The sequence below is a fragment of the Dermacentor variabilis genome, chromosome 10 (assembly GCF_050947875.1).
Source record: "Dermacentor variabilis isolate Ectoservices chromosome 10, ASM5094787v1, whole genome shotgun sequence".
NCBI classification, from domain to species: domain Eukaryota; kingdom Metazoa; phylum Arthropoda; class Arachnida; order Ixodida; family Ixodidae; genus Dermacentor; species Dermacentor variabilis.
The window spans coordinates 64,212,296-64,235,638 of NC_134577.1; the positions used below are offsets into that span (position 1 = coordinate 64,212,296).

General features: G+C 45.9%; 1 long non-coding RNA gene across 1 annotated transcript; it reads left to right on the forward strand.

Annotated features, from left to right (window-relative positions):
* Positions 1-652: 652 nt before the first annotated feature.
* LOC142560644 (uncharacterized) lies at positions 653-22,161 on the forward strand. Its single transcript, XR_012823404.1, has 2 exons — positions 653-1,757; positions 21,426-22,161. It is a non-coding gene; the product is annotated as an uncharacterized LOC142560644 (long non-coding RNA).
* The last annotated feature ends 1,182 nt before the right edge of the window (positions 22,162-23,343 follow it).

Sequence of the window (23,343 nt, forward strand, 5' to 3'; positions counted from 1 at the left end):
GAAATTCCTTCAATTTCCAACACTGCATAAGTTCCCTTCTTACGACTCCAGATGTGACAAACACTTATGTGATTGTCCGTATCAGCTGTATCAGTGTCGTCTTCTGTGACATGCTGAATTTTTTTGTCACACTTTCAGAAAGACTTGCACACCCTTTCCAGATCGCCAGTCTTGCCACATCTGCGACACTGATGTGTCTTAGCTTTGCAGTGAAGACTATTCGCCAGATGGTCCAAAGAACCACAACGATAACATTCTTGCTCTTTCAGAGCTCGACAACTTTCAGTTGGCGTCATATAGCATGTGCACGTGCCACAGTGCTTTTCTCTCATATTTGAAGTGTTAGTGTTTTTAACGTGATGCACTTGTGCTTCATGTCGTGCAAGTTCTCTCGCTTCTCTAGTCGCCTGATCATGCTGTCTCGCAATGGTAAGGGCCCGGGAAAGCGTAAGAGGCTCTTCCAGTAAAAGACGTTCACCCGAGTATTCGCTAGTAGTTTTTTCTATAAGCTGGTCGCGCATCATGTAGTCCACCAAGTCACCGAAGTTGCACGCTCCTACGAGACCTCGTAGCGCAGAGACGTAATCGACCGCAGTCTCACCTGGGGTTTCTGCACGTTGATGGAAATGGTCACGCACTGTGGTGACATTGACAGAGCTCTTGTAGTGACCTTCAAGCGTCGTAATAGCGCAGTTGAACTCATCTGGGGTAGGAGTCGTCAACGTCCCTCCGGTGGCGCTCGAAGCCAAAAAGCGCGGGTCGTCCTCCAGCGTAAGAGCCTGGAAGATACGTTGTCCTTCCAAGCCCACGCAGTTGAGCAGAATCGCCTTCCGACGCCTGGCAGGTAGGTCAGAGGCGCCCGACGCCACCATGTAGTTCTTGAACGCTTGAATCCATTGCTCCCATAGGATGACCGGTTGTCCAGGTGATGACAGGAACGGGGGTGGCGGTTGTAGCTCCGAAATACTCATCGTAGAGGATGATATGCAGTAATCGACGGCACAGATGAAGGGCAAGCCGGTAGCACCTGGGTTGTTAAATCCTCTTCGCCAAATATGTTATATCGTGCATATTACTCAGTACGACAGCAATGGAGGCATTACTCATTCTCTGCCTTTATTCCATCCTCATTTTCCTCCCCCTTGGGCGGCTCTAACCACGCGCCTTCTCATGGCGCTGCGGTAGGCAGCGACGCCTTATATAACATCTATGATCATCCACTAGCGGTAATATGCCTGAAAGCGTTCAAGTACATATGATTGACTAGATTGCGCTTTATCGTTGTGTCCATTGAGTAAATTTATTACGCTTTTACATGATGGGAACAAGTTTCAACGTAATATTTCTTCTTCAACCGTAGACTACTATAAAAGTTCACCGTGAAACGAGAAAAATTAAAATCGCCTGCCGGAGTTGCGCGTACGCGCGCGCACGTGCGGGAGGCCTCGTTGGCACGAGGACACGAGGCACGTCGACGGCCGTTCCATTTCGTGCTCTCAACGACGAGTCCCCCGAGATCACGGAACCGGTCGACGACGGAAGTCCCAAGAACGCGACGAGCACGGTCGCACTCGAACGTCGCGGAGCGGACGAACCGACAGCCTGCTGCGCACACGTACCGCATCGCGGCGACCGCTCCGATCGAAGCGGCACAACCGGCACCCGACGCCACGCGAACGCCAGGAACGCCTGCGCCGACTTCCGAAGACGTCGCCGCTACCGAACCCAACCGGGGGCCGAAACCAACCGGGTCCGAGGTGTCCGCGTGGACGAAGACCGCGTGAGAGCGGCAGATCAAGCCCCGCCGACCGACGTCGACGATGCTCTGGCCACCGTCGAGGTATACCGTCAGACGAGGATGCTTTCCGGAAGCAACCGTCGAGGATCTGCTCATCGATCCCCGAGTGACGCCGCCTTGCCCACCGTCACCGGGATTCCGAAGCATCGGCGTCGCTCGTGGTTCTACGCGTCCTACTCCTCCCGCAGTACCCCCGGTCCCGGCGCAGCGAAGTGCCGAGAGCCGAGGCTCTGGTTCCGGGTGTCGACCGTCGGTGACGCGCGGAGACGCGAAGGCGGAAAGTCGGCGGCGTTGAGACTGCGGCGCCTCCGGCAGCCGCGCCGCAGAGGACCGCGGCGTAACGGCGCCGCCACGTCGACGCCCGTGCGTCGGCCAGCCCGGTCAGCCGGATAGGCGCCCCGTTTTCCCGCCGCTTCGGGTCGAGTAGGACCATGTCGAGTTCCGGCGAGGCCGCGCAAGCGCTCGAGTCTGGCAAACCTGCCGGCAGGACATTCGGGGCTTCGTCGCCGCGAAGCTCGAGAAAAGGGGCCCGAAAAGGCGACCGAGGGTGCAAGAAAAAGAAGTGAACACTATTTGGAACTGGCGTCATACTTCGTCTTGCGCTAACATGCAAGAAATTATTGTAATTTAGTATTTTGTATTCTGTTTTGCACATTATTTAAATATATTTGAAAGGTATGCAATTGGAATTTGTGTTTTCTTCTTTTCATACTGTGTTGCATTGCTGAAAAGAGGAAATGCTTCGTAGCCAAAGCTGTTTTTTAAAGTTTAAAGCTTTCTCGGCCTAACCCCCTGTTTTGTGCTGGTCTGTCAGTATCAACCTAGTCAGATATATTTGTTTGATACAATAGAATATTGATATAGAAAACATGTGACGAATGGCTACAACAGTTGACGGCCGGCAGAGTAGCTGTCAACAAGCAGTTACGGGAAGCTCTGCATCAATATGTTTGTGCCAATAGACCCCGTCAGTGATCAAGAAAGAGGCCTATGGAGCCATCATGATATTGTTTACTTATTTTTCGTGATGCAATCGTAAATGTTTCCTTTTTGCCATTATCGGCATGTGTGCTAAAAGGTTGCAGATATAGCAACACATTTTTGTGTCTGATGCAACTTGGTAATACTGGGATGTTAAAGCATTTACTACAGAAGTTATACAGTTCAAACTCTATTTAACAAAGTGATGACCATGCTAATTATTTAATTTTATCTGGAAGTTTGTAAAATCGAGAAAGAAATTTTTCGTTCCTTCGAAACCTAAAATTGTCACATAGCGACATGCAAAAGCTATCGCGGCATTGAATTTGACACTAATCAAGCCATCTGTTGCATAAACTATGAAATAACGAAAGCAACCACTGCTGCCCCTACCGAGGCGGTGTTGAGTTTGTTGATCTCTGCATGGGTGTGACGTGCAGCCTCGTCAAAATAAAGCTAGGGCCGTGACTATGTTGCCTAGATGTTTTAAAGCATTAGCTTGAGATAGCACGCTTTAAGAAAAACCCATCTGCATCAAAATTAGAAGTGACCGCTTTTTTTACTCATTTATTTCAGGAAAAACTTCGTTAAATCGAGTTGCCAAGTTAGTTTCGTTATTTCGGGTCGATGACAACATTGAGCCCTATAGGCACCTGCCGGGGAATGGAAATATCTTCGTTAGATCGGGAACTTCTTAAAATCAGGCTTTGTTAGATTGAGTTTTAACTGTATATGCAAGCAGGATGCATGCTCAAAAAAAGAAAAACAGTTCCTTCATCCCCCAATTTATGGCTGATCCCCCAGAGTGGGTTGGGCCATCTCACTAGGGAACAAGAACAAGCTCAGTGGCTATACTTGAACGTCAAGTTGGTGCAAGTGGGCGCACCTATACATGTTCCGAGAAACTGAAGAATAAATCACCATTACAACATGGAAGCGTAATTTCGTAAGCATTTTAAAGTGCGCACACCTCATAATGAAATAGTGCATGATTTGCAATGGCTTCTTTGAACTATATCTGGCCTACATCATTTTTTGCCCACTGCGTATGTGCCCGTTCCTGCCAATCCCCCGGAATTAGTATATATGCAGCTCTGACGTAAGGGGCGCAAAAGCCTTAAGTGTATTTACACATGTGTTGTACTGCTCTGTGAATACACCTCTGCCCACAATTTTTCCCTCAACAAGCGTCGAACATTGCCTTCATCCTTGCGACATCGTTGTATAGCCCACCTTGCACTCATTGACTCTTGCTGACTCGCTCACATCATTATCGTTAAATGGTTTGGTCTTAAATGTTCTTTCCCAATTTCTCTTTTATAACAGGAGCTAGATTTAAACACTTTTTATTTATTTGTTGTAATGAATCACCCATATTTTCTATTTTCAACACCTAAAATTTCGGTGGAACACAAGCAAATGCCTTTCACGCCAATGTGAGGTGGCATTATCGAGCTTCCACTGTAGAGTTCTCCACCTAGATTCTTACCTTCATAGATCTGGTTTATCCATAACTAAGCTCTGCTCTTTTTGTAATGAACCACAAACTATTGACCACTTCTTTCATTCTTGCCACTGCTTCTCTTTCCTCCGTAGAATGCTCCTCACATTTACAACTAGTGAACTGGGTTTCGCACTTACAACACCAAACATTTTGTCTGTTGGTGCTTGTCAATTAGGCAGGAGCACTGGCTTGATGATCACTGCTCTGTACAAATTCATTGAAACATCCGAAAGGTTATTCTACTAAAGTGCTGACCTTGGGACATATTATTATTACTTTGTTTTTAGTTAAGTTTATTTTTATTTTTTATTTATTTAGTTTATGCATAGGTACTCTCAAAATCTGTGTTGCCAGCTAATTGTCAAATGCTTCGTTCTGACTGTTCGCCTTTGCCCCTTTTGAATGTTGTTGGGCGTACGTTTCAATCCATCCAGTGTGGCCAATCCCCCTCATTGGTAGGAGCCACTTTTTGAGGCAGCTACAGCATCTTGCACAGGGTTCTAAAGATGCTGATGGTGAGTTATCTTCATGCTCACTATGAGATGTCAAGGCACTGATGGCACGAGGACGAAGGTGACATTTGTTGCTTCTCAATGGAAGAATGGTGAGGGTAAAGTTTATGATGCAGAGAGGTATACAATGCGAAAGAAAAAGACAGTGGTAAGGTTCTTCAATTTATTGTTGACTCTGAGTTCATGAAAACAGGTCACTTCACTTCACTTCACTTCACTTTATTACCTTAAAGGCCCCCGGGGTTGGGGGTGTTACATAAGGGGTGGGTTACATGTATAAATCATAATAAACAAAGAAAACACGTAATGAACATAAATTATTCGCTGTTAAATATAGTAGTTATACAATTCAGAAATTTGGATGTACAGATGATTGCGGCGATGTCGTGTGGAAGGCCGTTCCAGTCCGGGGCTGAGCGTGGAAAGAATGAAGATGCGAAAGTAGCAGTGCGCGTACGAAGCCGTGCAACTTGAAGGGGACGACCAATGGGGGGGGAGATACGTGCCGGCGGATTGATGTAGGGCGGATGACGAAGTGAGCTGTAATAAAGTTTATGAAACAAGCACATACTAGTAATACGACGTCTACAAGCTAGAGATGTTAAACCTGCCTCTGCTTTTAATGATGATATACTAACATTATATGAATAGCATGAATATATGAATCTTGTGGCTCGACTTTGTACTGATTCTAGGGAAATTGTTAGATAATTTTGGTTAGGGCTCCAAATAGCAGAGGCGTATTCTAATTTAGGACGGACAAGTGATTTGTAGGCAAGTAGTTTTACGTTTCGTGGGGCATGTCGTAGATGACGTTTTAAGAATCCAAGGGTTCTGTTAGCGGATGATATGATTTTTGTGACATGTGCGTTCTAGGTTAGATCATTGGACAATGTTACGCCGAGGTATTTATAAGTGTGAGTTAATTCTACCGTGGCGTGCGAGATTTTGTACGAGAAGAGGAGAGGATTACGTTTTCGGTTAAAAGACATGAGTTTACATTTATTGGGGTTTAGTTCCATGAGCCATTGGTTACACCAGTTCTGTACGCTGTTTAAGTCATTCTGGAGGGCGTGCTGATCAGAGGTGTTATTGATTGTGCGATAGATGACACAGTCGTCGGCGATAATACGGATGTTACAAGAGACATGCGTTGGTAGGTCATTAATGTATATTAAAAATAATAGCGGGCCAAGGACTGATCCTTGCGGGACACCTGATGTTACGGGAAGAGTACTAGAGGCTTGATTATTAACGTAAACATACTGGGTGCAGTTAGCAAGGAATTCACTTATCCACTGTAAAATGTTAGGATGAAGGTTTAACCATGAAAGTTTTAGTAGCAAGCGTTGGTGGGGTACTTTGTCAAATGCTTTCGCGAAGTCCAGGAATATTGTATCAGTTTGAAGGTTACAGTCAAGGTTCATATGCACGTCATGGATGAAAATAGCCAATTGTGTATCACAGGATAGGTTTTTACGGAAGCCATGTTGAGCAGGATGAAAAAAATTAATAGAGTCAAGAAAATTCATTATGTGGGAATAAATGACATGTTCCATGATTTTGCACGGCACGCTTGTTAAAGAGATGGGGCGGTAGTTAAGGGGTGATTCTTTGTTACCTGATTTGAAGACCGGAACAACCTTCCCCACCTTCCAATCGCTGGGAATGCTACCTGTGGAAAGTGATTGTGCAAAAAGTTTTGATAGATACGGTGCGGAAGCATGGCTAGTATTTTTGAGGAACTTGGGGGTGATTTCATTAGCACCCGCTGAAGATGACATCTCGATATTTTCTATAATACATATAATGCCGTGCGCAGAAAACGTGATTGAAGGCACAGGCAAACTTGGGTTGGTAGTTGCAGTAGAAAGTGGCATATCGGTTTCGTGTGTGAAGACGGATGAGAAAGCGGTGTTAAAAATATTTGCACAGTCAATGTCACTTGTCATCTCGCCAAGTGGGTTAGCTAGTGTGATGATCGGAGCCTGTTGAGGATTTAGTACTTTCCAGAACTTCCTCGGGTTATTTATTAGGATCTTGGGGAGGTCAGTTTGGAAAAAATCGCGTTTTGCGTTACGGATAGATTGCAGGTATGTTGATTCGGCTGTGTAATATTTCTCCCAGGCGCATGCGCTTGGGTTGCGTTTTGCTGCACGGAAAAGTCTCTTTTTTTTGTTCTCGAGTGTCTTCAAGAGCTTTGAAAACCATGGTTTGTTGTGACTTGCACGAAATGTGATGGTGGGAATAAACTTCGCGGTGAGTTCGGCAATTTTAGTTTTGAAAGTGAGCCAATTATCCTCCAGGGATCGATCATTGAAACCCGTCTCAAAGTTTGGAAATGACGCCGTCAGGTGATTATTAATTTCTTCGTAATTCCCTCTGTCATAGAGGCGAATTGTTTTGTGGAAAGTTTGACGCGATTCAGGGGTGACGGTGAAAGTAGCGTGTAAAACTTTGTGGTCACTTATTTCGCGGAGGTAAGTAAGCGATGATAAACTTTCTGGGTGACTAGTTAGAATAAGATCCAAGATGCTGGAGGATTCATGTGTGACTCGTGTGGGTTCAGTTACTAACTGGGTGAGATTGAAATTCAAACAAACGTCAAGGAAGTTAGTTATTTCGGTGTTGCCTGTTGGTGTTAGGTTCAGCCAGTCAATGGAGGGGTAATTAACATCACCAAAAATAATAATGCGCGCGTTGGGATATTTGCCAGTTATTTGATTCAGACTATCATTTAACTGCGAAGAAAAGATTGCATTACTGGAGGGGGGTCTGTAGCAGACGCCTAGTATGACGATTTGTGGTATAGAACGACAGATTACCCATAGTATTTCAAGCTCCGATTGGATGTTAATAACAGAACAAGGCAACAGCTGGTTAGTGGCAATAAGAACACCTCCTCCTCGTGAGCTCTTGCGGTCCTTGCGAAAAACGTTAAATTGCGGCAAATCAGCCAAAACTTCCGGATTGGTGACGTCGTCTGTTAGCCACGTTTCTGTTAGTATGAGTATATTGCTGGCAGATGAAGAAACAAGATTACAGATGTGTTCACGCTTTGGGAGGAAGCTACGTATGTTGGTAAAGATAATAGAAAAAGAAAGATTTGGCAGTTTACCGCGAGGGCTTTTACAAGGAAGATTAGTAGTGCGGCGATAAGTCGTATGCTATGAGATTTCATGTACAGATTGTGATGACTCGTCGAATGCATAACGTTTAGTACCGATACACAAGGTTTTATAGTGCAAGGAAAATTTAGTGTTAGTAGCTTTGGCAAACTTTACAAGGTGCTTTCGCGCTTCTCGGACAGGGCGTGAAAAGTCCTCGCCTATGCTGTAATTGGTGCCCTTTAACTTACGGCCATTTGAAAGAATCAGCTCCTTGGTTTTATAAAATGTAAATTTGACTATTATGGGTCGTATGCGATTAGCAGAATGGTGCCCGAGACGGTGAGCCCTTTCAATTTCTTTGGGGTCAATGGATAAGTTTAAGTGATGACGGCACAGGCGGAGGACTGTTTCTTCAGATTCGGGGTATGTTTCGGATGCATTCTCATCTTTAATGTTGTAAAAAATTAAATTGTTACGTCGTGAGCGATTTTCGGCATCATCCAAACGGGCTTCTATACCTCGGATTTCTTTGGTTGTTTGGGTGGTGTTAGCGCAAATGGTGTTTATGTCGGTGCGTAGGGTTACAACATCTTGATAATTAGTTTCCAGGGCGGATAACCTGTTACTCAGATCAGAAATAGCTTGTACCGTAGTAGTAAGTTGATTTCTAAGTCCTTGGACCTCGGCGATTAAATGTGACTGTCCATCAGACAGTTTCTTCAGTTGTTCTAGCACCTTTTCGGGGCCTGGGTGTGATTCAACGTCGCCAGCCAAGAGCAAGAGGGTAAGCATGACATCAGCACATTCGAGAGCAATAGAAAGGCAGCACTGTGGGCTCGGCAGCTGCAGGAGACAGTAGTTGTTCGATTTTTTTGCGAAAAGAGAGTATTGCTTACTAACCTGCGTAGCGAAAACGAGCGGGTTGAATGACTGCATAGTGGCACAGCCACCGAGCCCACAGAGCGCCGAGCACGGATGATGCGCTTTTATAGTCGTCGTGTCTGTCGCTGTCGATGACCATGGGAGAGTCCGGGGGCAGTCGAGGAATAGCAGAGGTAGCGCCGCCGGGCAGGCTGAAACTGCAGGCAGCTGTGCAGCAAGGCCGGCGGGAGATTTGAAATGAAGGGATTCGATGGCACAGGTGGCATGCGAAGGGGCGGGAACCAGGGACAGGAATAGCATCTGGGTGATGAGCGGTGCAAAAACCTGCGTAGCGAAAACGAGCGGGTTGAATGACTGCATAGTGGCACAGCCACCGAGCCCACCTTCTTGCAACACGTTCTATGCAACATCACACACATGCCAATCATCTTGTATAGCTAGTTGGAGTTGGTACAAGGGAAGTATGCGTGCGGAATGTGGCCATTTGGTCACTGTGCATGGGAGACCAAGGTGCAATTCTGCCATTTGACAAAGTAATTATTTTTATTTTCTGTGTGCGAGCTGTTACGCATAACTGCAGCAGCAGGTATCCAGCAAAGGCCAGCAGTGCTTCTGAATAAAGCTTAGCTTTAAAGATAATGCCATATTAGACAACATATACATTACATTGCCTTTGATGCAAAAAAAAAAGAAATTATAATACAGTCATGGAAACAGCTAGCCTGGTTTGTTACTATAGTGCACTGAAGGTGAGGAAGTACATGTGCCCATTCAGCTGTTGAGTGCCCAGATCGAATGAAGCATTCATTTGGTGCAGAAGCCATGCTGTGACTAAAATCACTTCATTTTTTGTTTTTTTCTATTCTCACATGTAAGTGGTATAGTGCAATCCAGTGTACACTGCTGGCCTACTTTCACACGACTTTTGCCTGCTTGTGTTCATGGCATTGGCTTTCTTTTCTTCTTGGTGGCGGGGGGAGGGGGGTGGAAATATAGAAATATCGTGTTAGACCTAATGTGCTTGACTATGATGTTCATTACTAAGAGCAATCAATTAAGATGCTAACATATATCTCTCCTCTAGGGATTGCTCTCTCTCAGAATTTCATCACAAGAAAAGGTAAGCGCTCTCTTCTTCCTTCTCTATATTACGTGTCCAACCTTTCTCCAAAAGGAAAAGCTTTATTAATATCTTGGCCAACTCCACCAGTATGGGTGCGCACATGCATTATAGATTCAGAAGTGTAAGAACTTCTACGGCGATTACGTGCAAGTCTGTGTAATTAATTGGTGAAACCACCACCATCATCAACCAGCGGAAATGCGTTCAAGTACGTATAATTAACTATAGGTGCACTTTAATGTCACTGACCATTGGGGAACCATAAAATGACTAAAAAATGAAAAAAGCTTCGATGTAATGTTTCTTCTTGAACCACGGACTAAAAGGCCACCGTGAAACGAGGAAAATGAAAATCGCTTGGCGGTATTGCACGCACACACGCGCACGTGCAGGAGGCCTCGTTGGCACGCGGTCACGAGACACGTCGACGGTCGTTCCATTTCGTGTTCTCGACGACCCGCAGTCTTTCGAGAAGGGCAGCGGTCGAAGACGGACGTCTCCTGAACGCAACGAGCAACATCGCACTCGAACCCCCCAGCGAAAGAATTCAAGCCTTCGCTACCGTCGCCAAGCGAGAGTGCCAGCGAGACGCCGCCCGCCAGAGAAGACCAGAGCGGTCGAATCGGTAGCGGGCTCCCACCGCCTCGATGACGGCTCCGGAGCAGCACAACAGGCGCCCGATGCCAAGCGAACGCCAGGAACGCCAGCCCCGACTTCCGAAGACGTCGCCGATACCGAAACCCACCGGTGCCGACGTCGTCTGTGCGATACCGCGTCTGACGATGGGCGTCCGTGGACGAGGACCGCGCGGAGAAGAGCGGCAGAACAAGCCCCGCCGACCGACGTCGACACTGCGTCCACCGTCGAAGAACCGCCAACCGAGGACGCTTGCCGGAACCAGACTTCGAGGACCGTGCTCATCCCCGAGCGACGCCGCCTCGCCCGCCGTCGTCGGGATTCCGAATCGTCGCCCGCGGTTCCATGCGTTCTGCTATTCCGGCAGCTCCTCTGGTCCAGGTGGTTCCCGGTCTCGACCGACGGTGACGCGCGCAGACGTGAAGGCGACAAGTCGGCGGCGTTGCGACTGCGCCCCCTCCAGCAGCCGCGCCGCAAGGGACCGCCGGCTCGGGACGACCCTCTGCCGCCGCGATGCCGGCCGCACAGCGCGGGCGGCGCGGGGCGAAACCGCGCCGCCGCGTCGACGGCCGTGCGTCGGCTAGCGCGGTCTGCCGGATGGGCGCACCGTTTCCTTGCCCGCTCGGGTCGAGCTGGACCATGTCGATTTCCGGCGACGGGCCGCGAACGCGCCTCTCAACGAAAGCTGCCTGCAGCGCATTCGGGGCGCCCTCGCCGTGAAGCTCGAGAAGTCGGCCGGCAAAGGCGAGCGAGGCCGGAAGAAGAATAAGTGAAAATTATTTAGCACGGGTGTAATTTATTTTATTTAAAGTCAACGAGCAAGAAGCTCTTGTAATTTAATTTTTTCTATTATATTTGTGTACGTTATTTAAATATATTTAAAATGCTTGCGGTTGGAATTTGTGTTTTCTTCTTTTCACACTGTCCTGCATTAATGAAAAAAATACTTCATAACCGTAGCTCTTTATCTTTTTTTTAAAGCCTTCCCAGCCTTGCCCATGGTTTAGTGGTGGTCAGTTATCTGCCTAGTCGGATATATTTGTGTATAATAATACAATTGAATCTAGAGATGTGATGAATGGCTGGGACGATTTGGCAATGGTCGGCCGAGTGGCTGTCTACGGGAAGCTCTGCATAGATAAGTTCATACCAGTGCACCCTGTTGGTGATCAAGCACGAGCCCTACAGAGGCATAAGGGCATATGATTACATTCATTTTGCATGAGCCGATCGCAAACATATCTTTAGAGCACAGCTCCTAGGCGCACATTCCTGCATTTAGCGGGCATAACCGAACGAATGAGCACAGCAAAAGATGAAAGAGCGAACGCGAAGCACAGCGGGGGATGAGACTGCTATAGCAACGAGAGGATGAGGAGGAAAGCGGAGGAGGAGTGTATGGCGAAAGTGCAAGATGGGCTCTGCGGCAACGACCGCTACGAGATGGCACCAGAGTAGCGTGCTTTCGTCTGTACGTCAATGACGCCATCGATAAGACGTGCCGCGAACGCTTCCAGCATTATGACATATGGAAACAAAGTGCTGCATGAGCAGAGCTAGATCTGTCTGTGCGGCGGCTGCCGTTAATTGCACCCACACGTCACCCACGCACTGCCTATCGCAATCTCCCAATTAGCGAGGCAGTCTCGCCACACCTCGCTCTGTTTACAATGTGCAGCACGAGATAGATTGTCCATGGCACCCAATATATCGTGAAATGCAAACACACATACAGCTGTGCTCAAATTTTGCAATACTGAGTATTGTAATTGTCGAATTTCTTCTTCACCAATATCAGGCTGTGTGATGAATTTAGGATATAAAAAATTTTTGTCAGGTGCAATTTCACAAATCTAAGGTTCAACCATATATCAACGTCACAGCACAGTAGCCTCCTGGGAAACTATATGGAAAACAGCGCATAAAAAGGCTATTATATATGATTATTTATGATGCTCTGAGGCTTCCCAGCATTTATTCGAGGGTTTTGAGGTCGAGGACCTTCATTTGCCACACAAAATGCGAATTTAAAAATAGCAGGCGATTACCTTTTTAGCAGACACTCACAGGTACAAACTGTAGTGCGAAACCTTCCACTATAGTGCTTCACTAAATCCCCCTACTTCATTGAGATTTGTGTGAATACTAGCAAAACTTGCTATTAGGTGGAACATACTGTATGCACACGGAATACGAACATAAAAAAAGTGAGAATATACCATCTGTTTATCGTCTGTGCATGTGAATATTATTCTGCTTTTTCCACAATGCGTGTAAATATGTTAAGTCAATTGCTTGGCTGAACCCTAGCAGAGGCAAAGATACTGGGTGAATAGTCTCACACATGAGTATTGCGCACCTGCCAGTGCGAAACTTTAAAAAAGATGGGGGGAGAGAGGGGAATATCATGCATATTTTCAAATAATGCCCTGTGCACAGACCCCAAGTGAGATCCATACACAAATTATTAACCGCAATTTACCCTAAGATGCAGCACACAAGCTGTCACAAACTTGAATGGCACAAACTAGCAAGCAATGCGCTATTATTAGATCACTGACTGATTCAGTGGCTCTGCTGTTGCTGATTTCGCCTGCTTCGCGAAACTGTCAGAATAAACTTGCTCCAAGCAAGTGTCCTTCTGGTGTCCTTCAACGATTGGAAGACTTCCAAGGGTATGGTCAGAGAGCTCCAAGTTTTTTTTCGTGAACAGAGTTTGTCTCATAAAAACCAGGCAAAGCTTTTGCAAGATTTTAGAACAAGCCTGAATTCATGAACTTTCTGAAAAGTACAAAAGAATTTGCAGGTACGTTGTGGCCTGAAAAGCTATGCGTGCTGCTGATAGTGCTAAAGCCGATAGCATTGAATGGCCACATACACACGTCGTGCAGTTCACGCAAACTATCAGTTTTTATGCCTGATCTTTCTATCTGCTCGACCTCAATGTCTTTGCCCTTATGCAGGCTAGCCAATCAGGGCTGGGATAATGGTACAATTCTATTCCAATTTTCTTGTTCACTTGTCGGTGGCCCAAGATGCACTTCACCAACACTAACATCAGGATTGCCCAGTTGTGACCGGTGGACATTAAGAAAGAGAATTGAGTGAAAAATGCTGTCACATTACACCTACCGAGATGTTTGTCTGGTTAATATGATCCCTGCTATTTACCTCTTTCTCTCATTTTCGATGTAGTTCTGTATTCAGTTTTCAACGTAGCCTTGCATTTAATTACACTTCCGTGCGTGTCACCATCATAATTAGCGCACATGCAATTTCAGACATAGAGTATTCACACCAAGAATACTAGAGGAAAGCCTGGCACTTCTGTTTCTGTACACTGCACTGATGCACGTTACACTGATTTCTGTTGGCTTTGTCTGTACAGCGTGTAAAAACAAAATTGATGTGGCTCATTATATTAGCCCTGTTAAATCTCATTTGTCATTAAAAATGTGTAATACAGCAATGATTACTAATCTCACTTAGCACTTGACTGCTACCATTTGCTTTGAAAACGTTACATCAAAGAAAAGGAAAAAAAAAAAAACACTGACCAGACCTGGTCACCATTTCTATTCATAAACTGTCATCTAGTACTGATATTATTTCTACGCACAAAATTACACAATAATATGCACTTGCTGTGAACATTAAACACTTCGGCAGTCTAGTAAACATTGTGAGGCAAGCATCACAACCAAAGTGAGCCTTAAAAGAAGAATAAAAGAAGCAAGAACGGGCTTTCCCATAGAAGCTGCACCAAATCATAGAAAAAAGTCTATGCACCGCCCAAGATTTCTCACGGTGGCCGAATAATTGCAGTGCAAGATCTTTCTCTAGAAACCTCAGCATAAAGTTTTAAGTTTTCAGGAACTCTTGTTACTACAACAGCACTGTGACTACCGCCACGTGGCAATATACAAGAGGCTGCTGTGAACAGGTGTTCTCCGTTTTACTGCTCTCAATCTGTGAAAATTGTTACAAATGTACAAAAGCATGCCTGACGAGCTTGACGTGTACTAGCTTGTCTCGGTGGGCGCTTCGATAGTTGGTGGGTGGTCGAGGACGGAGTCGATGATGCCAAACTCCTTGGCCTGCATGGCACTCATGAACCGATCTCTCTCCATGGCGCTTTCTGCATTTTCAGACAACAGCAGCAGGAGTCAGCACAACGGGCTGTGAAAAGGTTATGCAAACTGTGCTGGGACAAAAATTTCTTTCAATTATTTACACCTGTACTTGGTCTTGGGAGTTGAAGTTTAGTTGAATGAAGAAGATGCTGCAAGTGGCTAGCCTGTTCAAGACATATAGGTTCTAGTGTGCAAAACAGTTCTAACTGGATTCACATGATGAATTGAGTTTTAATTTGACCTTGCAAATGGCCTGTCGCAAGATCATACATCATCCTATTCCCGTAGGGTCATCTTGGCCCTCCACAAAATGATTTAGGGTACATCAGAAAGCAAAATTGCCATCAATATTTTTCTAGGCAAATACCAAAATAGTGACAGTGAAATAATATAGTCTGGCAACAACCATCTTCAAATGAAAGTCACTAGCACATGCAGCGAATAAGACATGACTGATGCTCATAAAGAGAGCAGCGTTCCATCATGTCTCTACAATCAGCCTACAGCCATACTTTGGGGAAAGAGAGTAGTGTTAGTTCATTCATGCTGTCATCTGTTTTTCTCCTCTCTCATTAAAATGCTAGCCGCTAAGTGATCTGATGCACTCATATGTCATGTGACCGATTTTTCCATGTTCACGTCCGTCATGTGAACCCAGGTCTAAGTTTGCAAATTTTGACTACAAGTACTGATGCGTATCAGCACAATAACTCAAGAGCCTCTATGCAGTCTGTGGCTGTGGGTAAATTATCAACCTTTTAAAAGATTCACCCAAGACAAGGCACAAGACAATGAACTTAGGAGCAGATGAGATAAAAAGTATTTGAACGCCACTCAGAGAAATCTGAATGGCTTACAAAATTTGGCTTTGAGGTCGACACAAAACTAACACATTAGTAGACAGGAGACCTCACTTGTAAGCAAAACACAAGAATGGCTCACCTATGGTCTCCAGGGGCTGCTTGGTGTGCTTTGCGTAGATTATGTTGATGGTCCTCTTCAACTTCAGGATCTCCTCAGCATGAATCTGGAGGTCCGTTGCCTGGCCCTGTGTTACACATGCAAGGCAGCAGTTCTAAACACAGTTAAGGGAAAAAACATGAACTAGGTGTGTGTGACATATCTGTGTATGTGTGTGTCTGTCACATTCATGTGTAAAACACCGTATTTATTCAACTATAATGCAATGCTTTTTCCCAGAATCCTTAGCCTTGAAGTCATTCGCCCCCCCCCCCCCCTTTACGCAAATTTTGCCTTTAAGTGTGGCTTCATGGCAGTGTGAGTTTTGCCTTATTGTGTGGCTTTATGGCATTGCGGTATGCAATGCCATACAGAATACAGATGCTGAGCAGGCAAAAGAAGATGCAAAATACAAGGGGGAGAGATATCAACTTTACTTTACAAACAGCCCTTTCTCCACACTACAGGGTGAAAATTGCACTGCCGTGAAGTCACACTTAAAGGCAAAATTTGCGTATACATGTAACCCACACTGTTGAAGCTCCCTTCCCCCCAATTTCATGGTCGCAATTTTGTGTTTTGGCTGTGTTAATAATTCAGTACTTCGGGTAATCCCAGCCGATCCTGAATAACCCATCTGTTACTCTATATCGCCTCATATTAATGTGCATACTTAACTTCATTTAATGGGTTTCCAACTGCACCCTCGCCTTATAATTGTGACCACCTATAATCAAATAAATATTGTAATAAATAAATTTGCAGATCTATACAACTTCTCCAGGTTTACACCAAATTGCAAATGCAACACAGATGCTGAGCAGGCAAAAAAAGAAAATGCAAAATTAGAAGGGAGAGAGATATCAATTTCATTTTACAAACAGCCCTTTCTCCGAGTCATTTGCACTGGTAACACATTGTCATGTGATGCTTTGAGGTTGCGAAATCCTCAACTGTGGTGCAGCCTTTCTTTGCATCTCAGTAACAAATGCGTCTTGTGACTGTCTTCGGCCGTCATGGTAGATTTGGCAAACACTCGCATTGCATCATTTGTTTTGTCTAAATGCAGCGTCTCACAGCCAGGGAGACAAAGAAATCAACTAAGTGTCACAGGCATCAGTCTGGTGGCATACTATATGCAACTAGTCTCCCTCGTTGATATCAACCTATTTAAGAGATAGTGTCCAGGATAAGTGGCCTTGCATACCTTTCCTAGTGCAAGGTAATAGGACTAGACTGCTCGCCTGATTGCTGAACCACATGCAATTAACAAAAGGGGGCTATGCTCGCGTAAGCACACCATTTTTAGCACTAAAACAGTAATTACATTCCTTGACGGTAAACTGTAAAGTCAGCGTGCAGACAGCTATGTAACTTTTGCTGCTCTTTTTAACCCTCTAAGGAATGGACATAAAAGTACCCGAAATAAATGATCACTTTTCATCTAAATGTGCAAAATACACAGAGAATATGAACATTCACGAAAAGTGAAAAAATTTTGCAGAACCTTTTACAGAATAGGTTTGTTGCCTAAGCAAGTTTAACCTTAAGCTACCTATGGCTTTGCGTAGAACTAGTACAGAGGGTGCTTGTTGGATGTGAAACAGAGCTTTACACTGCATTTGCTCTACATTACTAATGTGGCAACACTGAAGCCAAGAACTTAGCATATCATTGTTTTTAGCAACACTTGCCCATAAAGTATTAAACAACATTTCTTTGTAGTCATTATCATGTGCTGTGTTCTCCCATCTTTATATGGCAATGAGCTTATGATTTCGTCCGTAGAATGCTAACACTGTCTATTGCTTTGTCAGCTCCTCCCAAAAAAACCTTTAGTTATTAGTCAGTACTTCATGATGCAGTTCCTTTGGCTTGTCTTCATTTTCCACTCTGTTGATTGTCACAAACTTTGTGTACATGCCACCTGCAGAAATGCTTCATTCCACTGCTACTGTTTTGAGCAAAACAAGACGAGCGGGTGAAACAAGCATGCACATCTGCTTGCTGTAGTAGGTTGGACCATCATCATCAAAACAAAAAAAAAATATGCAGATCCAATGCACATGTTGAAATCTATGTGCGCAACTAAATGCTTTGCAGCTGATGGTAATGCATACAATTTTGTTTAATTTCATCCTATGCAGTGCGTAATCTCATAGGATGCTAGTTTATCACCCACCAATGTCACAACTTTATTGCGATGCAGTTCTTGTGTTTACGCACTGCATCGTTCACAAGCTATGCCGAAATGCAACCTCTGAATCGGATGCCCAGCGCAAGACGTTTATGCAGCGATATCATGAAAACGAAGGCAACATATGATGCTTGTTGAGAGAAGAACATTGATGACGGAAGAACTTAATTTTTTGTTATGGAGAACAGAGGTTCGCATACAAAGCAGCACATATGCTGCTTCGCAGGAACTTTCATATAACCTTCGTATATATACCCACAAATGTATCCGCCAAGGGAGTGACCGACCTAGCAGCCAGGCTGCCAAGCCAAACCCATGCAGCAGAGTTGCATGCAGAGTTGTGCAGGATGCGTAAGAAAGGGGGGGGGGGGCACAGTGGTAAGCTTCTTCCATTATTCTTTGTGCGCTGACCTAATGAAAACAGGCATATATGCTACGCAACATTACACACATGCCAATCATCTTGGATAGCTAGTTGGAGTTGGTACAAGTAAAGAATGTGTGCGATTGTGGCCATCTGGTCATTGTGCGGCGGAAACCAGGTACGATTCCACCGCTGGACAAGGTGTTTATTTTCTGTGTATGAGTTAAGTGTAACTGCAACAGCAGCTGGCCAGCAAAGGGCAGCAGGGCTTGTGAAGAAAGTTTTGCTTTAAAACGATTGCGTTATTAACAGATAGATATCTTGCCTTTGATGGAAAAAAAAGGTAATGAAAACAGCCAGCCTGGTTTGTTAATATACTGCGCTGCAGGTGAGGAACCACATGTGCCCATTCTGCTGTTGAGTGCCCAAAGTGAATTAAGCATTGAATCGGAGCAGAAGCCATGCTGTGCTTAACAGCTTTTTGTTTTGTTTTTTCACTTCCCATGTGTGAGACCTCTTGTGCAATGCAATATAAGAGACTGGCCTACTTTAACGCAACTTTGGCCTCCTCTTGTTCATGACGCTACCTTTTTTTGTGTGGGGGGGAGGGAGGGGGGTACACAAATGTATTTTTAGACCTGTGCTTGACTGTGATGTCCATTACCAAAAGCAATCAGTTAAGATGCCAATATACATCTAACGTGTAAGGATTGCTCTCTATGAAAATATCATCTTAGCAAAAAAGAAAGGGCTTTCTTTTTCCTTGTCTACGTTTCGCGTCAAAACTTTCTCCAAAAAAAGAATAGCTTTATTGATATTTTTTTTGACCAACTCCACCACTGAGGGTGTGTGCATGCACTATATAGTATATAAGACCAAGGATTTCTATGCCGGGTGCAACGACTGTGCAATGAATTTCTGAAGTCTCTCTGATCATCCACCAGCGGTAATATGCCTGAAAGCGTTCAAGTACATATGATTTACTAGATTGCGCTTTATCGTTGTGTCCATTGAGTAAATTTATTGCGCTTTAAATGATGTGAACAAGTTTCAATGTAATATTTCTTCTTCAACCAAGTTCACCGTGAAACGAGAAAAATGAAAATCGCCTGCTGGAGTTGTGCTCGAACTCGGAACGTAATTCAGGAGGGAGCACAGGAGTTTCTTGCGTCATTAGCAGACACATGAGAGGCGACCCTTGAATCTTTATATCCAGAGCCGTGATACCATCTAAACCAAGAATGGTTGTTCCTCCCGACACAACGTACAGAAGTGCATCTGCCATGAAATGAAACTGGAGCAATGAAGCATCCTTTTAAAGGAATTGAGACTTAGGATAATCGAGGAGCTGGACGGATGTTGATGTCAGAGGAAATACAGTATCGAAATGATGTCTGTAAAGTTCTTCGGCTAGGATTGGAACCGATGATCCAGTGTCAATCAGGAACGACACGGAAATTCCTTCAATTTCCAACACTGCATAAGTTCCCTTCTTACGGCTCCAGATGTGACAAACACTTATGTGATTGTCCGTATCAGCTGTATCAGTGTCGTCTTCTGTGACATGCTGAATTTTTTTGTCACACTTTCAGAAAGACTTGCACACCCTTTCCAGATGGCCAGTCTTGCCACATCTGCAACACTGATGTGTCTTAGCTTTGCAGTGAAGACTATTCACCAGATGGTCCAAAGAACCACAACGATAACATTCTTGATCTTTCAGAGCTCGACGACTTTCAGTTGGCGTCGTATAGCATGTGCACGTGCCACAGTGCTTTTCTCTCATATTTGAAGTGTAAGTGTTTTTAACGTGATGCACTTGTGCTTCATGTCGTGCAAGTTCTCTCGCTTCTCTAGTCGCCTGATCATGCTGTCTCGCAATGGTAAGGGCCCGGGAAAGCGTAAGAGGCTCTTCCAGTAAAAGACGTTCACCCAAGTATTTGCTAGTAGTTTTTTCTATAAGCTGGTCGCGCATCATGTAGTCCACCAAGTCACCGAAGTTGCACGCTCCTACGAGACCTCGTAGCGCGGTGATGTAATCGACCGCAGTCTCACCTGGGGCTTGTGCACGTCGAGGGAAACGGTGACGCACTGTGGTGACATTGACAGAGCTCTTGTAGTGACCTTCAAGCGTCGCAATAGCGCAGTCGAACTCATCTAGGGTAGGAGTCGTCAACATCCCTCCGGTGGCGCTCGAAGCAAAAAGCGCGGGTCGTCGTCCGACGTAAGAGTCTGGAAGATACGTTGTCCTTCCAAGCCCACGCAGTTGAGCAGAATCGCCTTCCGACGCCTGGCAGGTAGGTCAGAGGCGCCCGACGCCACCATGTAGTTCTTGAACGCTTGAATTCATTGCTCCCATGGGATGACTAGTTGTCCAGGTGACGACAGGAACGGGGGTGGCGGTTGTAGCCCCGAAGTACTCATCGTAGAGGATGATATGCAGTAATCGACGGCACAGATGAAGGGCAAGCAGGTAGCACATGGGTTGTTAAATCCTTGTCCCCAAATATGTTATATCGTGCATACTACTCAGTACGACAGCAATGGAGGCATTACTCATTCTCTGCCTTTATTCCATCCTCATTTTCCTCCCCCTTGGGCGGCTCTAAGCACGTGCCTTCTCATGGCGCTGCGGCAGGCAGCGACGTCTTATATAACATCTATGATCATCCACCAGCGGTAATATGCCTAAAAGCGTTCAAGTACATATGATTGACTAGATTGCGCTTTATCATTGTGTCTATTGAGTAAATTTATTACGCTTTTACATGATGTGAACAAGTTTCAACGTAATATTTCTTCTTCAACCATAGACTACTATAAAAGTTCACCGTGAAACGAGAAAAATGAAAATCGCCTGCCGGAGTTGCGCGTACGCGCGCGCACGTGCGGGAGGCCTCGTTGGCACGAGGACACGAGGCACGTCGACAGCTGTTCCATTTCGCGCTCTCGACGACCTGCTCCCTGGGCAGTCCCCCGAGAAGGGAACCGGTCGACGACGGAAGTCCCAAGAACGCGACGAGCACGATCGCACGTACTCGAACGTCGCGGAGCGGACGAACCGACAGCCTGCCGCTCCCCCGTACCGCATCGCGGTGACCGCTCCGATCGAAGCAGCACAACCGACGCCCGACGCCACGCGAACGCCAGGAACGCCAGCGCCGACTTCCGGAGACGTCGCCGCTACCGAACCCAACCGGGGGCCGAAACCAACCGGGGGCCGAGGTGTCCGCGTGGACGAAGACCGCGTGCAGAAGAGCGGCAGATCAAGCCCCGCCGACCGACGTCGACGATGCTCCGGCCACCGTCGAGGTGTACCGTCAGACGCGGATGCTTTCCGGAAGCAACCGTCGAGGATCTGCTCATCGATCCCCGAGTGACGCCGCCTTGCCCACCGTCACCGGGATTCCGAAGCATCGGCGTCGCTCGTGGTTCTACGCGTCCTACTCCTCCCGCAGCACCCCCGGTCCCGGCGCAGCGAAGTGCCGAGAGCCGAGGCTCTGGTTCCGGGTCTCGACCGTCGGTGACGCGCGGAGACGCGAAGGCGAAAAGTCGGCGGCGTTGAGACTGCGGCGCCTCCGGCAGCCGCGCCGCAGAGGACCGCGGCGAAACGGCGCCGCCACGTCGACGCCGGTGCGTCGGCCAGCCCGGTCAGCCGGATAGGCGCCCCACTTTCTCGCCGCTTTGGGTCGAGTAGGACCATGTCGAGTTCCGGCGAGGCCGCGCAAACGCTCGAGTCGGGCAAAGCTGCCAGCAGCACATTCGGGGCATTGTCGCCGCGAAGCTCGAGAAAAGGGGCCCGCAAAGGTGACCGAGGGTGCGAGAAAAGAAGTGAACACTCTTTGGAATTCAGGCCTCATTCTTTAGCTTAATATAACGTACAAGAAGTTGTTGTAATTTAGTATTTTGTATTGTGTTTGTGTAAATTATTTAAATATATTTGAAATGTATGCGGTTGAAATTTCTGTTTTCTTCTCTTCGCACTGTGTTGGATTGCTGAAAAAAAATGCTTTGTAGCTAAACCTGCTTCTTAAAGTTAAATCTTTCTCAACCTAACCCACCACTGTCAGTATCTAACTAGTCAGGTATATTTGTTTATGATTGTAGCAGATTGTATGATTGTAGTTTGATTGTCCCTCTGCAGCACAAACACTGTTTCCAGTGTTTGTGCTGCAGAGGAAGAGTGCGACGAGGAAGCTGCAATGTCGGAGGATGATTCATATCCTGTAATTCCAGCCGAGGCGCGAGGCTGTAGGATGCCTTGAAAATTGCGAGACTTCGTGTCTCAGCAACTAGCTGTGCCAGAGGAAATGCACAAAAACACACTCTCTGGACAGCTTTGTTACTACTAGCTTTTAAGAACACCGGTGGAAAAGAAACTTTTTTTTTCAATATCAGATAAGCAGCAGCAACTGTTATGCACTTCGTATATATTGACTACAAAACTCCATAAATTGCATTTCACACTTTTGACTCTACGTGTGCATGCTGGGCCATATTGTTCCATGTTCTAGTGAATATTCAGTTTAGTGAACTACGGTATTTCCTTGGGTCCTTTAAAGGTCACTCAAGTGAGGGTTCACTGTATATTCAAGCAGGATGTATTTACCAGCCTTGTGGCTATATTTGAACGGCTGGATGGGTGACGCAGTGCAAGTGGGCGCACTTGTATGTGTCCTGAGAAATCGAATAAATCACTGCTACAACATGCAAGTGTAATTTTGTAGGCATTTTAAAGTGAACAAACCTCATAACCAAATACTGCATTTTTCGCAATGGCTTATTTGCATTATATCTGGCATATGCATGAGTCTTTGCCCACCGCATAAATGCCCATTCTTGTTCAATCCCCTGCAATGAGTGCATGTGCCACAAGGACAGAGGGCTACAAAAGGCTTAAATGTATTTACATATGTGTTGCACTGCTCTGTGCATACGCTTCTCTTGACCATTTTTCCCTCAACGCCTTCATCCTCGTGACATCGTTGTATAGACCATCTTGCACAGGGTACATAAAGATGCTGATGGTGAAGTATCTTCATGCTCACTATGAGATTCCAATGCAGTGATGGCACAAGGACGAAGATGATATTTGATGTTCGTCAATGGGATAATGGTGAGGATGAGACGTATGTGTGCAGAG